At 51.2% G+C, this 14864-nt stretch overlaps 1 protein-coding gene across 4 annotated transcripts in view; it reads right to left on the minus strand.

Annotated features, from left to right (window-relative positions):
* Window positions 1–14864, minus strand: part of ASTN2 (astrotactin 2) — an 853772-nt gene that overhangs the window by 659126 nt on the left and 179782 nt on the right. The window lies entirely within an intron of this gene.

Consider the following 14864-nt stretch of genomic DNA (forward strand, 5'->3'; position numbering starts at 1 on the left):
GCTGCCCCTGCACCTGCGCGGCGTCCGCTCCCTAAGGCCTCCAGGGTCACCAGCTGTGGCTCGAACGCCACTCGCACACCTGGCTGCCTCTGCATGACCTGGGGCACATGCCACCCACCCCAGTGACCCAGGGCGCCCCCCCAGCATGACCCAGGGCGCATCCCCATCCGTGATCTGGGGCACGCCCCCCACCCCCGCGTGACCCGGGGCACACGCACCCCCCGCCACGTGACCTGGAGCACACACATACCCCCTGCATGACCCGGGGCACACCCCCCACCCCCGTGTGACCCGGGGTGCGCCCCCCAGCCTCTCAGCCTGCACCTGCATGAGGACAAGCGAGAACCCCCACCCATTCTCCTGCACTAGGTTGCCGCGACAATGCCCCGTGGGAGCCACGCAGGTGGCGAGATGCTCGGAGGAGCCCAGGCCTGGGGCTTCACCCGGCTGAGGCCCTGAGTCTCGCCCCCAGGGCCTACATCCGCTCGCTCTCAGCTTTGCTTCCTTGTCTCTAGGACGAGTCCACTGAGGGACCAGGGCACTGTGACCTTGCTTCCAACCTACTGCAAATAGTGATCCTGGGGTCCTGGGATCGAGTCCCGCATCGGGCTCCCTGTGGGGAGCCTGCTTTTCCCTCTGCCTGTGTCTCTACCTCTCTCTCGGTCTCTCCTGAATAAATAAATAAAATCTAAAAACAAACCAACATCCACATGCAGAAGAATGAAACTCTCTTTCACCATACACAAAGATACACTTAAAATGGATGAAAGATCTAAATGTGAGACAAGATTCCATCAAAATCCTAGAGGAGAACACAGGCCACACCCTTTTTGAACTCGGCCACAGTAACTTCTTGCAAGATACATCCACGAAGGCAAAAGAAACAAAAGCAAAAATGAACTATTGGGACTTCATCCAGATAAGAAGCTTTTGCACAGCAAAGGATACCGTCAACAAAACTACAAGACAACCTACAGAATGGGAGAAGATATTTGCAAGTTACCTATCAGATAAAGGGCTAGTTTCCAAGATCTATAAGAACTGATTAAACTCAACACCAAAGAAACAAACAATCCAATCATGAAATGGGCAAAAGACATGAACAGAAATCTCACAGAGGAAGACATAGACATGGCCAACACGCACATGAGAACATGCTCTGCATCACTTGCCTTCAGGGAAATACAAATCAAAACCACAATGAGATCCCACCTCACACCAGTGAGAATGGGGAAAATTAACAAGGCAGGAAACCACACATGTTGGAGAGGATGTGGAGAAAGGGGAACCCTCCTGCACTGTTGGTGGGAATGTGAACTGGTGCAGCCACTCTGGAAAACTGTGTGGAGGTTCCTCAAAGAGCTAAAGATAGACCTGCCCTATGCCCCAGCAATTGCACTGTTGGGGATTTACCCCAAAGATACAGATGCAATGAAACACCAGGGACACCTGCACCCCGATGTTTCTAGCAGCAATGTCCACAATAGCCAAACTGTGGAAGGAGCCTCGGTGTCCATCGAAAGATGAATGGATAAAGAAGATGTGGTTTCTGTATACAATGGAATATTCCTCAGCCATTAGAAATGACAAATACCCACCATTTGCTTCGACGTGGATGGAACTGGAGGGTATTATGCTGAGTGAAATAAGTCAATCGGAGAAGGACAAACATTATATGGTCTCATTCATTTGGGGAATGTAAATAATAATGAAAGGGAAAAGAGGGGAATGGAGAAGAAATGGGTAGGAAATATCAGAAAGGGAGACAGAACATGAGAGACTCCTAACTCTGGGAAACGAACTAGGGGTGGGGGAAGGGGAGGAAGGCGGGGGTTGGGGGTGAATGGGTGACGGGCACTGAGGGGGGCACTTGACAGGATGAGCACTGGGTGTTATTCTGTATGTTGGCAAATTGAACACCAATAAAAAATAAATTTATTATTAAAAAAATTAAAATTAAAACCAAAAAAAAGTTAAAGAAAAAAAAAGATAAAAAAAAAAAGAAACTCTAGTCTTCCCTATAGGGGGACGGGGACAAAGGGGCTTCATCAGTATCTGTTGAATGAATAAACAAAAACACCACACACACCTTTCTAGGGCCCTTTAACCAGCACAGCAAGGTGAAGCCGACTTTTCCTTTAACACATCCCCGGCAAACACTGGGCTGTGTCTAGTCTGCTTAGCACACCCGGCCCCGGGGCAGGTTAGGGCACTTAGGAACCCGTCCTACCACATTCAGGCGACTCAGGAGAGGCCCTTCCTGGGAGGTCCCTAGGAGCAGGGCTCCTGGCAAACCAGCATCACCTGGCACCTGCCGGGGCGGGGACCCGCTGGCCTTCCCCCACCCCGCCTGCTCGCTCTGAGCCAGAAACACCTTCAGGGAGCAGAGCAGCCTCCCCGCAGCTACTCGGCTTCCTCTCCCCCCAGCGTCGTGTGCTGGGCTGGGGGGCTGGGGGGAGCCTGGGTGCGGAGCCCCTGGGGGTAGGCACGAGGCTGGGGAGGGCTCGGCCGGGCACGGGGAGCCAAGGGGCATGGAAGCCATGCGCCCCGGAGTCCTGAGAGCAGCAGAGACGGGGCCGAGCTTCGCGTCCCGCGGTTCGGTCTCGCGCGTCAGTCGAAGGCCTGCGTGTCACCACCTGCACGCCCGGGGCTATGGCTCCCCGACGGTGACCCCACAGAGGTGGGGCCAGTTTCTGAGAAGCACTTGTATGGCCTCTGCCGAAGGGGACAGGTGTTCACGCCGGGGATGTGACGGGCCTGGGCAGCGACTCCTGCCTGCGGGGCAAGCCATAGGGGCCAGGGGAGCACGACACATGGATGAGTCGCCATCCTGCCACCGCTGATGCGTCTCCACCAGGCGGGAACGCGGGTGTGAGGTCCCGCCGGGGCGGGTGCAGGTGCACGAGTGGCCTGCAGGTGTGAGGTCCTGCAAGTGTGAGGTCCCGCGGGTGCAGGTGCGCGTGCAGCCCGCAGGTGCAAAGTCCCATGGGTGCCAGGTCCCACAGGTGCAGGTGCATGTGTGGTCCCCGGGTGCAAGGTCCCACGGTCCGAGGTCCCGTGGCGGCAGGTGCATGTGTGGCCCCTACCGGCGTGAGCTCACGCACGGTCCCTGGGAAGCTGTCCCTGGGCAGTGGAACTTGGACACGACTGTATGAACCAAACAGATGGGTAAGTACGTGCGTGTGCGTGTGTGTGCGTGTGTGTGCACGTGGACTCTGTCAAATACGTGTCAAAAGGGCACGTGTGCATGCTCCCCCAAAATAGATCCTTCTTCCCCTCTGTGGAACATACAATGGGTGACTGCTCTGTGTCTAGAAGTCTCCTGTAACAGGGTGTTCCTTCTCAGTTTTCCACCATAGAGAAGAAAGGGAGGAGCCAGAGAGAGGGAGGAGGAGGGGGTAAGAGGAGGAGGAGGAGGGAGGAGGGAGGAAGGGGTAGGAGGAGGAAGGAGGGGGAAGGGGGAAGAGGAAGGAGGGGGAAGAGGAGGGGGAGGAGATGGGAGGAAGGGCAGGAAGAGGGAGAGGAGGAAGGAGGAAGAGGAAGGGAGGAGGAAGAAGAGGAAAGGAGGAGGGGGGAGGAGGACGGAGGAAGAGAAAAAGGAGGAGGGGAAGGAGGAGGGGGAAGAGGGAGGAGGAGGAGGGGGAAGAAGGAGGGAGGAGGAGGACGACAGAGGAAGAGGAAAGAGGAGGAGGGAGAGGAGGAGGGGGGAGGAAAGAGCTTGAAGAGCAAGGACAGTGAAGACAGAGGAGGCAGGAAGAGCAGTCGCTGAGACAGCAGCCGGCCCTCTCCTAACTGCTTGGACTCCATGTTATTTGAACTTCAAGACAATCCCACGTGATGGGATTACAGCGTCTGTTCTATTGATGAGATGAGGGCAAGGTGGTTCAGGGAGGTTAAGGACCTCGCTTGAAGTCACACAGGTTTGGATCCTCGGTCCATCTGGGTACGAAAGGCCAGGATGTGGCAAAGCAGGGGTCTGAACCCAAGGCTCCACGGCACAGCCACCGCCTACGTGACAGCATGATGGTTGTCAGGGACCACAGAGGGGAGAGGAGAAAATGGGAAAGATGACAGGGGTGCACAGAGAGAGAGCAAATCACGAGCAGGGGAAAGGCAAACGTCATCTTCCAATCCGGGATTCGTGGGCAGGTCCCGAGGCTGCCCTTGAGCACAGTGTTTCCTGTGGGCTCCCGAAAACCTTGGAGAAATCTCCCTGCCTATCTTCACCCCTCTGGGCACTTCGGTGGCTGGCAGGGTCAGGCCCTGCCTGGCCCAGGGCCCCTCATTTTCCACCCCTGTGTCCACCCCATTCACGAGAGTCTGAACCCATGGTCAGATCCCAGAATTAACCCTGACCTGGGAAAGATAAGGCCCAGCCACACTGTCCGCTTCCGACCACTACCGCCCCTCCCTGCCTCCGCTGCATCCAAACCGCCCACCCTGGTCACCCCAAGGTCCTGCCTCTGCTCCTGAATCTTCCCCGGGAGCTCCCAGCAGGCAGGAAGCCGCACCCTCCAGCAGGGCCCGGAAGAGGGGCTAAGAGCCGGCCTCAGAGTGACACAGTTTGAGTCCGGACTCTACTACTGAGGGGCTCTGGGACCTTGACTAGGGTCACTTTCCCTTGCAGAGCCCTGGCTTTGTGATGAGTTAAATAGAGGCAGTGTTGAGAGTGTCAGCTCCCTGGGTCACTGGGAGGCTAAGTGAGGTGTGTGTGTAGTGCTCAGTACCGCGTGGGGCACATGGCAACCGCTCACAGACTATTAGCTCCTGCTGGGGCCAACGGCACTCAGCAAGGGTATATTTAATGTAAGTGAATAAATGAAGGAATGAATGAATACAGCTTGACCTTCTGCGCCCAAAGGCCTGTTCTGCAAAACTTGTCTGGAGTCCCCAAATCCTTCTTAATCTGAACCAAGCACATCACACGTGCTCTGTCATTTACCGTTTTACAACCATGCACACTAGGCATCCTTGTCTGAGGTGAAATAAGGAAACTGAGGCACAGAGACAGGAGGTCCATGATGCAAGGTAGCCCAGCTGAGACTCACACTAGCTTCAGCACGGCTACAGAGTTCTGCTTGGAGTGGGAAGGGACGGAGCACCAAGGCCTGAGTCGCCCCTGTCCAGCCTCACATGTGCCTCCCTCACATCACCTGGGCAATTCCAGGTGTAGATTTCCAGCACAGGAAACTTCCAGAAGGTCGTGCAGAGGAATACCACCCACCTCCCTTGGCCCCGCTGTGATGGGAGAGTGCCTTTAGCTTAATGATCCATTTGAGGGGATCCCAGGCCAGGGGCTCTGGCCCTCCCTATTTACCCTGACCTCTGCTTCCACCAGCCTCAGGTGAGCCACCAACCATGTGGCTTCTGCTTCAGATCAGATTTTCATCGTGAACATTTGGCCAAAGGAGAAGCTCAGCATTCAAGGGTTCACTGTGCCATGCCCTACTGAAACAAACGTCCCCGCGCTGGGCTCCTGAAAGGCTGAGGGGACTTCGCTTGAAACACAGCAGCAGCTCAGGCGGTGTTACAAGCAGCAGGTCCCTAGAGCCAGAGAAAGTAGAGGAGTACAGGGCGCTGTGGACAGGCTCCAAGCACGCAGCAAACAGGTTCTGAGTTCAAGTGACTCACTGTGTCTGAGCTTGAATTTCTCAGATTCCCTCCCGGGCCCTCAGTTTACTCATCTGTAAATGGGACTTAGCAATACCTGGAAGAGCAAGGCATAGCCAAGGGCAGAGAAAGATTTAAGGGTCAGAAAGACTTCCTTAGCTCTCATGCTACCACCTATAAACTGGGCAAACCTGGACAAAGGGACAGTCAGTCTATCCAGTCTATTTTTTTTTTCTTAATGTTGTAAACATTTATCTAAAAAAAATACTACGGAGAGATGTGGATTCAAAAAACAGAGTCATATACAGAAAAAAAAAATGTACTGGACCAAAAAAAAAAAAAAGAGGCGCCATAGGTATTTGAGAAGGGAGAATAATGGAAAACTATTTACATGTCATTTATAAAAGCAAACCTACAAAAAGTGTAATACCAAGATATAAATGCAAAATATAGTGGCACATCATGTGAAGAGAGAGAAACCAGTACCTCATAGGACAGTTGGTGGGAACCTGGGTGGGGTCTGTTTTACTCTGTCTGCAAGGCTGCTGGTGATGTTTGAGCACCTCGCTCAGTCTGCCTAACACAAGCAGCCTGGGGGTGGGGTCGGGGGGCAGGGAGGTGATGCGCCGTGAGGACAGCGTAAATCGATCCAGAGGAAACCATCTCTACCAGAGAAACAAAATACAAGTTTAGGCAAGGAGCATAAAAACGGGGCCCGTGTGCCGTCTCGGCATGAGAAGGCGTGGGGGTGGATGGTGGCTGCTCCCAGGCCTGGCATGAGGCCCAGGAAGGTGCCTGTCTGCTCTTCAGTAGCTGCTCTAGGTCAAGGTCAAGATGGTCCGGGGCCGCCTGGGGACAGTAGACCAATGCCTGCTCTTTGAGACACTTTCTGGAGCTTCACTTGATTGTGGTCTTCTTCATCCCTGATAACCCCAACAGAAACAGGGGACTCCATGTTGCTCACGACAATTCAATAGGATGTCTGCCCCTTAGTGCACGGCCGACAGTGGCTGGGGCTTTGGATCCACAGTCCTCATCCTCCCGTGCTCTGGTGGCAGATGGCAGGTCCTACTGTACTGAGGGTGGCTGGGCTGAGGGCGGAGCCATGAAATGCTTCAAAAACTCCAGAAAATTAAGGACTGGCTTGTCACACAGGAAAGAGTTTTACATCAATCTACTCTGCCTCAGAGGAGTGCAAGGGAGGAGGAGGAGGTCGGTCAGAAATCAAGACCAAGTGGCTTTTCTGGGTACCTGAAAATCTGAAAGGAAGGTGACCTGGGCCCGTGGCAGACCTGCCCTTGGCCCAGCCCTAGGCCACCAGCTGTTCACCCAGTGAGCCATCCCCACCCCCGCCAACTCGCCTGCTCCTGGACTGTGATCCCTCCTACCCTTAAGACTCAAGCTTTCTATCTCAGTCACAATCGTTTCATCCATAAGACTGAGTCAAAATCGTCCATATAGAGAGAGGTCCGATGTGGGCTCGTGGACGTGGAGAGCCGCACTCTGTGCCCGGTAACATAGTTAAACCTATGGTAAGATCTCATTCACGCTTTACACGGGGTTGCTGGGAAAAGCACATCTGGGCACTGCTGTGATGGCCTTTACAAACTGAAGGGTGCTGTGCACAAGCTCAAGAGAACCACGTGGCCACCTCTTCCCAGTGGGCCATTCCACCCGAAGAAAGCAGATGAGTAGCTCAGAAGCAAGGAGACACTGTCATCTGCATCCTCGCAGGTGGTCCTTGGTCCAGGCTGCTGGGCTAGTCCACACTCACACGGAGATGTACCCCCCTTTTCTTATGGTCTTTCTCCACCAAGGTCAAGCAAAGAGAAAAGCGGGAGAGGACTCTAGGAAGGTAAGCAGGGCCACAGGGTCCAGCCACTGAGTCTGCACGCCAGGAGCCAACACGAGCCCCTGGAGGTGAAGGAAACACAGCAGGGCAACAGCAAGCCAAGGAGGGAGAAGAGGACATAGGGAGAGGCTGTGCATTTTTAGAAAGCAGGTTAAGAAGATGCCAAGGCTTGAGCGGGGGCGAGGCCCTGCCGGCCTCAGGGATGACCCGATGCCAAATCCGATTTGGACTGTGGTCACTCTCAGGCAGCCCAAGACAAACAAGGTTGGAGAAGTGTTGGTGATTTCCAGAAATAAAAATGCCAGTCTGTTAGGGTTTGGTTTCTGTGAGTCTGCAAGCATCACAGGTCTTGGGGTGATCAGTTTTACCTTTTTCTTACAGATCTGAGGATTTCACTAAGCTGTCAGATAGGAAGTGAGAAAGAGACAGACAGCAGGAGGAATGTGTGTCCCTATCTCCTATGGAGCCTTCCCCACTAGAAGTCTCTCTAGAGCAGGATCAGCCCACTGCTGTCATTCTGTTACTGATAATGAGTCACAGATCCCCCCCAATGGAGCCAGACAAAGTTGTAGGTGGGCGATGCCAAGGGCAGAGTGCCACGATGGGGAAAGCAGGTGTCTGGGGGCTCGGAGACCAGTGTGTGGGGGGACCCCGATCCCCTCCTGGCCACGTGTGACAAGCTGGCTGTGACATTTTACCTCCCTGGGCTGCATACAGGCTCACCTATAAGATGTGCTGATGATTCCCAACATGAAAAGTTATGCCAAGGATTGAGCAAGAAAATATAAAGGTCTGGCACCAAAATACTCAACAAGTATCAACCTTTAGATTTCTCTATCCCAAACCAAATCTTCTGCACCTCCGCCCTTGCTTAGAACCCCTTCTTGGCTCTCCAGAGCCCTCAGAATAATGTCCAGACTCCTTGCCTGGCACCCAAGGCCCTTCAGGATGAGGTGCTTGCTTCCTTCTCACGCCCAGCTCCCCACAAATCCCATACCCTGTCCTGGAGCCACATTGAGCAATGAGTACTTCTCCAAAGTGCGATGCTCTAGGCTCTTCTACACTGGCTGCTCCCTCAGCCCAGAGTGCTCTCATTCCATTAGTGGTTTAAATAATGAAACCTCCCCCCACCACCCCCCCAAAAAAAGAAAAAAAAAATTCAGGTCCACCCAGAACTTCAGAATGTGGTCTTATTTGGAAATAGTGTTGTTGCAGCTGCAATTGGTTGAGATGAGGCCATCCTGGATTGGGTGGGCCCTAAATCCAACGAGTGATATTCTTATTATAAGAAGAGTAGAGGACACAGACAGACACACACAGACACAGACACACAGAGGAGAGGGTAGCCACGTGAGGATGGAGACAGGGATTGTAGTGACGCATCACAAGCCAAGGAATGCCTGGGATTGTCCACGGCGATCAGAAGCTATTGGGAGGCATGGGACAGATTCTCCCTCAGTCTCCAGAGTGAGCAAACCCTGCTGACATGCATCTTGGTTTTGGACTTCCAGCCTCCAGAAGTGTGAGGGAGTTGATTTCTATGATTGTAAGCCTCTCACTTGGTGGTGATTTGTTACGGAGCCCCAGCAACCGAATATACTCTCTTCCATCTGCTCATCTCAACGCACTCAGCCATCTCAGCTCAGAGATCACTTCCTCAGGGAGTACCTTGGCCTCTTCAGGCTGGAGCAGGTCTGTGATGTCCTGTCTCGCAGCCCCTGGTGCTTTTCAGTTATCTGCTACGCTCCTGCACTACGGTCATCTGGTTGACCACGTTCCCACTCTACATCCTGCGCTGCCATCTACTCCTGCCACATACCCAGCCTAAGATGTGGTATTTGGCCCAGAGAAGGTTCTTAGTAAATATTCAGAAGCCTAAAATCTCACCCAGACACGCCAGAGAAATATAAACTTTATAGTTCCCATGGAGCTCTGACCTCAGCATCCAAAGAGCATCTGATCACATCTCGCGTGGCCCCTCCCCATGCGAGTACCTCCAGATGATTTGCTTACAGACACAATATCAAACACTGAAAAATATATAAAGATGAAAAATAGAAAGTACCCCCAAACTACCCCACTGAGCGAGCCTTCTGAAAAGTCTAACTTAGAACTCCATTCAGCCTGGCCTCATTTTAATCTAATTTTTTCATGTTAACTATCCAGGCACGGGAGAAGGAGCCTGGGAAAGAAAAAAAAAAATTTAAAAAAAAGGATAATGTGAGAAATGCTTTATTTGACAATGTGTCTTTGGGAAACTGATTATTTCTGTCTCTGGCCTTTTTAATATTCCCTCACAACGGCCAAGCTGCAAGGGGATTTGGTATTCTAAGACTGGATTTATAATACTCTGTTCAGCAGTGATAAGAACACGGGCCTTTAATCCTCAGAGCTGTGAACATGCATATTCTCCCAAGTAATGTCCTTCTCTTCTCGTCACTTGTGTCTGGTCTCGACAGCCAGCCCCAGGATGGCGGAAGACTGATGATCCACTGGGTGTACTCTGGCCATCTGCCGAGTGACGGAGCTAGGAGGGTAAGGGCTCCAAGTTCTCTGGGAAGTCTCCCTTTGGGCTTCAGTCTATGCTTATGATGGAGTGATTACTGGAAGATAGTCTAGACCTTTGACATTACAGATAAGGAAAACTGAGATTCAGAGAGAAGTGACTTGACCAAGTTCATAGAACATCCTAAAATGGTATTGGCGGCAGGATTTGCAGCCCGTATCCCCCAACGCTGCTGAGAAATCATGTGAACGCTGACAGTTATCTACACCAGAACGTCACCACCTTCCCCTCCTCTCTATCCATTGGCCGTCCGATCTCCCGGTCACCAGGGCCTCTCATTGTGATCATTTGGAGACTCTCTGGATGACCTTCCAGGCTTTGTCCCCTCCTCCCTCCTGTTCTCAGTCCATCTTTCCCACCATGGCTGAGGTACAGCTGGACACAGGGCCCCTCCTCACTAAGATGGAGAGTCCGTGGTGTGACAGTTCAGGGTTCTCATCAATCAGGCCCCTGCCTCTCTGGATAATCTGATCTCAAAACATGCCTTTGAGGTAACTTTCTCAAAATATATGCTTTAATCACCCATGCCACCAACCCCACTGAGCGTGTACTACATACAGCAGGCACAATGCTGAGTGCCCAACCGCGTCAGAACTCCCTGTTTCTATTAAATGTCCCGAGATTTTCATCCAAGCCATTTCTTCTGCTTGGAAGGCCAGCCTCATTGCTATCCTCACCTCGTCTACACCTCCAAGTACCACCTTCAAGGGTAACAGCAATGCAATTTCCTTGGTAAACTCTGCTGGGATCTCCCCTCTTCAGGCTCAGCCAGAAGAAATCTCTTTATCCTCTGAACTCACACAGTGTTTTCATCTGAACCTTTGCTTAAGGAGCTTTAGCATTTTCTACCTTGTATTAGAGTTACTGGAGTTCAGTATTTAGCTTCCCTACTGGTTAGATTATTAAACCCATTGCACAGAGAAAAAGTGAGGCTCAGACCATAAATCTGCTTGAGAGGACACAATTAGGTGGCAAAGATATGGGATAAGGCCGCCCAACTGAGGCAGTCCCCAGTAAACTATAGGCTCACTCTCTGGACTGGAAATGTCTACTGGACCTTGTAAAGGAGAGAACAAAATGAGAACTATATTGCAAAAGGCATGACCGTTCTTTTTCTTTAAGATTTTATATTTATTTATTCATGAGAGACAGTGAGAGAGAGGGAGAGACACAGGCAGAGGGAGAAGCAGGCTCCCTATAGGGAGCCTGATGCAGGACTCAATCCCAGGACCCTGAGATCACACCCTGAGCCAAAGACAGATGCTCGACCACTGAGCCACTCGGGCACCCAGACTGGACCCTTGTTTAGGCATTCATGTTTCTCAGATTTTTTTTTTCTTTTTCTTTAAGCAATAAGGTGGCAAGATAGCACTGAATGCATATGGTGGGGAGACTAGAAGTAAGGAGACCACTGAGGTAGCTTTTCATGATAGCCTAGAAGAGCAATCCTCAATTTTGCTCCCTCCCACCCAGAAGACATTTGGTAATTGGGACATTTTGGGTTATCATGACTGGAGAGAGGGTGCTACTGGTATTTCGTGGGTGGAGGTCAGGCACTCTGTGAGCATCCTACATGCAAAGGACATCTAGACCAAACATTGACCTAGCTGGCCATGACAATGGACAGAGATTGAGAAAGCCCTGATCTGAGAGAGAGGTGATGAGACCTGCCAGGAGGGCAATTAAAGCAGACGGTTAGGGAGTGGCGTAGACATAAGACATGCCAGGGGATGATGGGAAGACCTGGTGTTTGATTAGCAAGACAGGAGAGGAGGAAGGAGCCAACAACGACTCCGTGGTGTGGATTCTGCAACTGGATCGGAGAGGAAACTTCCTGTTCATTTATTCCTGGGTAGGCTCTCAGAAGGCTATGAATGATCCCAGCACATAATCAAATGAAGAGACAACGTCCTATGTGTGAACAATTAGAAGATAAACGCACAACAACTGATAAAGACCTGTATCCATTTATACATGCACGTGTGTATGTATATATTCATATGTATAAAAATATACTCACACTTATCTTTATGTATCTATAGTTAGCTATATTTATCTATAGCAATCTCTTTGTGTCTAGACAGATAGAAGGTGACCTATTTAAGGAGGTCCCATTATAGAAAATGAAACTTTAAAGAAAAAAAAAAAAAAAAAAAACCTAGTCATCTACTTATAATGTATCTATTAGAGACACATTTCCCAAGATAATGCCAAGGGAATACAGGAAAAATGTAGCAGTTCTTTGGAACACAGTCATTCCCCACTCAGATCAACCTTCCTTAATCATCTTTAGATCAGATCAGAATGAGGCCTGAATCCTGAGAGATTAATCTGAATCCTATGGAGATTTATCAAGGGGAAAGCTAATGAAGGAACATTGAGACCATGTGCTTGCCCAGGCGCCACGCGGACGTGGAATTTAGTCTCGCTGCCCAACCTTTCAGCCGTTGTGCCTTTGGGTCTGTGCTCTGAGTTTCCTCCACTGTCTCATCTAGAAATTGGGTTAGTAACACCAGCCGGGGGCGGAGGGGCGCCTGGGGACGATTAAATGAGTCTGCATTACGGAACACAGAGTACAGCGACTTGCAAGTGGTGGCTCTCAGGAAACACCAGCATCCTTATTATTGATGCAAGGCCTCGTTCCCTGAAAAATTAGATGCAAAGTAGTGGCGGCGCCACCACTTCCCCTCCACGATATCGTGAGGTATATGTGCAGTTTCCCGGCTGCATGCCCGTGACCATCCCCTCTCGCGTCCTCCAGGCTCCATGCGCTATGCTCGTAACCAGTCTCTTCTCTTCTTTGGGGTGAGCAGGTGAGACTGGTTGGTTTCTGACAGTAACTCCAGCCCCAATACCCCAGAGCAGAAGGGCAAAGGCAAACTTGAAAGCATTCCTGAACAGATGAAACACACATTCTTAGGACGACCTGCCCAGCACTGCAGCTGTCGATGCAGGTAGGACATGGGTTAAACGTCCCGTATCCCTCCCACTGTCTCACACATCCGTGTGCTTGCTCACGCTGCTCACTCTGCCTGAAATACCCCTCCTTTGCTTCTCGGTCTAGTCCTTTAAACCCCAGCTCTTGGGTCAGGAGATCTCAACAAGCCTTTCTGAAACCTGCTGCCTCTATCTGGGTTAAGTACACAACTTTCAGACCCCGACCCCCACCCCATGAATCATGCCAGGTTACCCTCCCACCACCCCTGTGTACTCAAGACTTAGCTGGGTAGATCGGACACTGAGGAGGCCTCATAATGCACTTACTGGAGTTTCACGCTGAGCGGCAGTGAGGAAGAAGGGCTGGGTTTTATTTATTTCTGAACAAATTTGAATGTTACATGACACACAGTAGATCCTCAATTACTTGCTAGAAGAATTAATGAACGAATCCATTAGAAACTCCTCTATGAGGCTAGGTGGCTGAAATGTACCTACATCTGTTTGGCAATTCTTCATTTGTGTGCGAGAACGCTGAAGATAATTCACAGGAGCCATTCAGCACAAATCGGTACCCTACTCCAAATCCTCAGGTGGCCTCTCAAGTTCTGTCTGAAATCCCACTCTGAAGGAAGGATGAATGGAGAGGGTGGGAGAAAGCATCTTTGAGAGGATTGATTTTCCTCCTCCTCTTTGAGTCATGAAGACAAACAGATGAACTCACATGACTGGAGAGGAGCACTGCTCTCATGCACCGGCGTGCTCATTCGCCCGGCGAGGGGCAGGCCTGGAAGCAGGCAGACCAGAATTCAAGTTCTTTTTCCTCCACCCACCAGGGGGTGTGACCTTGGTAACCTCTCTCTTATGAGCTCCAACATGGGAATAATACCATTCACCGAAGAGGTCTGTTGTGGGGACTAGGTGAAAGGATAGCTCTATCTACATGACATCACACAACCCTTGGCCTATAGCAAATAGTTTACCCCCACTGGGTATTGGCATCATTGTTACTTCGTGACCTATCATTATGCTCCATCCCCGTGTAAGCCTTTCGCCTGGATCTAGGACTACAGCAGACATGGCCTGGAAGAACTTGCGGTCGGTTTGTGGAAACAGATAAGTAAGCAGATAATGACTAACGCACAGTTGAATAAACTCTGTGCCAGAGGGAAACATAGCGAGAAGCAAAGAGTTTTCTTAAAGCTTCTAAGTGCAGAGCATACGGGAAGTGGGAATAAAGAGGGCTTCCGTGTCATTCCAAGTACAGTCAAGTTCAAGGTGTGGGAGTGGACCAGCCCATCCAATCAGGTGCACCTGCACCCCCATGTGACGGAGTAGATAACAACCACACAGCGTGATCGCTGATGGTGCAGGCCCTGACATTGGAGAACTGGGATCTGAGGACCTGAGCTGCCACCGACCAGCTCTGGAGCCTTGAGCAGGTCACTGCACTCCTCTGAGCTCAGCTTTCTCATCTGGAAAGCTGAGAACAGCAGTCCTCCCCGAAACGAGGCTATGGTGAGATTAAACAATGCACAAAAGGGATTCAGTGCAGTGTCTTGAGCACAGCCGTGGTCAATAAATGGCGGTTTAAGAAAATGCTGGCAGAGGGAAAACACATTGAGAAGGAAATCGGAACACTTAGTCCCAATCCTGCTCCGGCCCCTTTATAAACTAGAGAAGTGTGCAGGATGCTCCCGGGTCCTCACACACATTTTTTTTTTTTTAAACAAGGTGGCCACAGCAGCCACATGAGCTCAGCATTCTGCATTTCACAGATGAGGGAAGTGAGCCTCCAAGAGGTGACGTTGCCCAAGGTTCCAGAATCCAAAGTCTGTGTGCTGCAGACTACTGCAATAATCCTGAGACCCTCTGTGTGTCCCTCGAGCTGCCACTATA

This window comes from Canis lupus, chromosome 11 (genome assembly GCF_003254725.2).
Source record: "Canis lupus dingo isolate Sandy chromosome 11, ASM325472v2, whole genome shotgun sequence".
NCBI classification, from domain to species: Eukaryota; Metazoa; Chordata; class Mammalia; order Carnivora; family Canidae; genus Canis; species Canis lupus.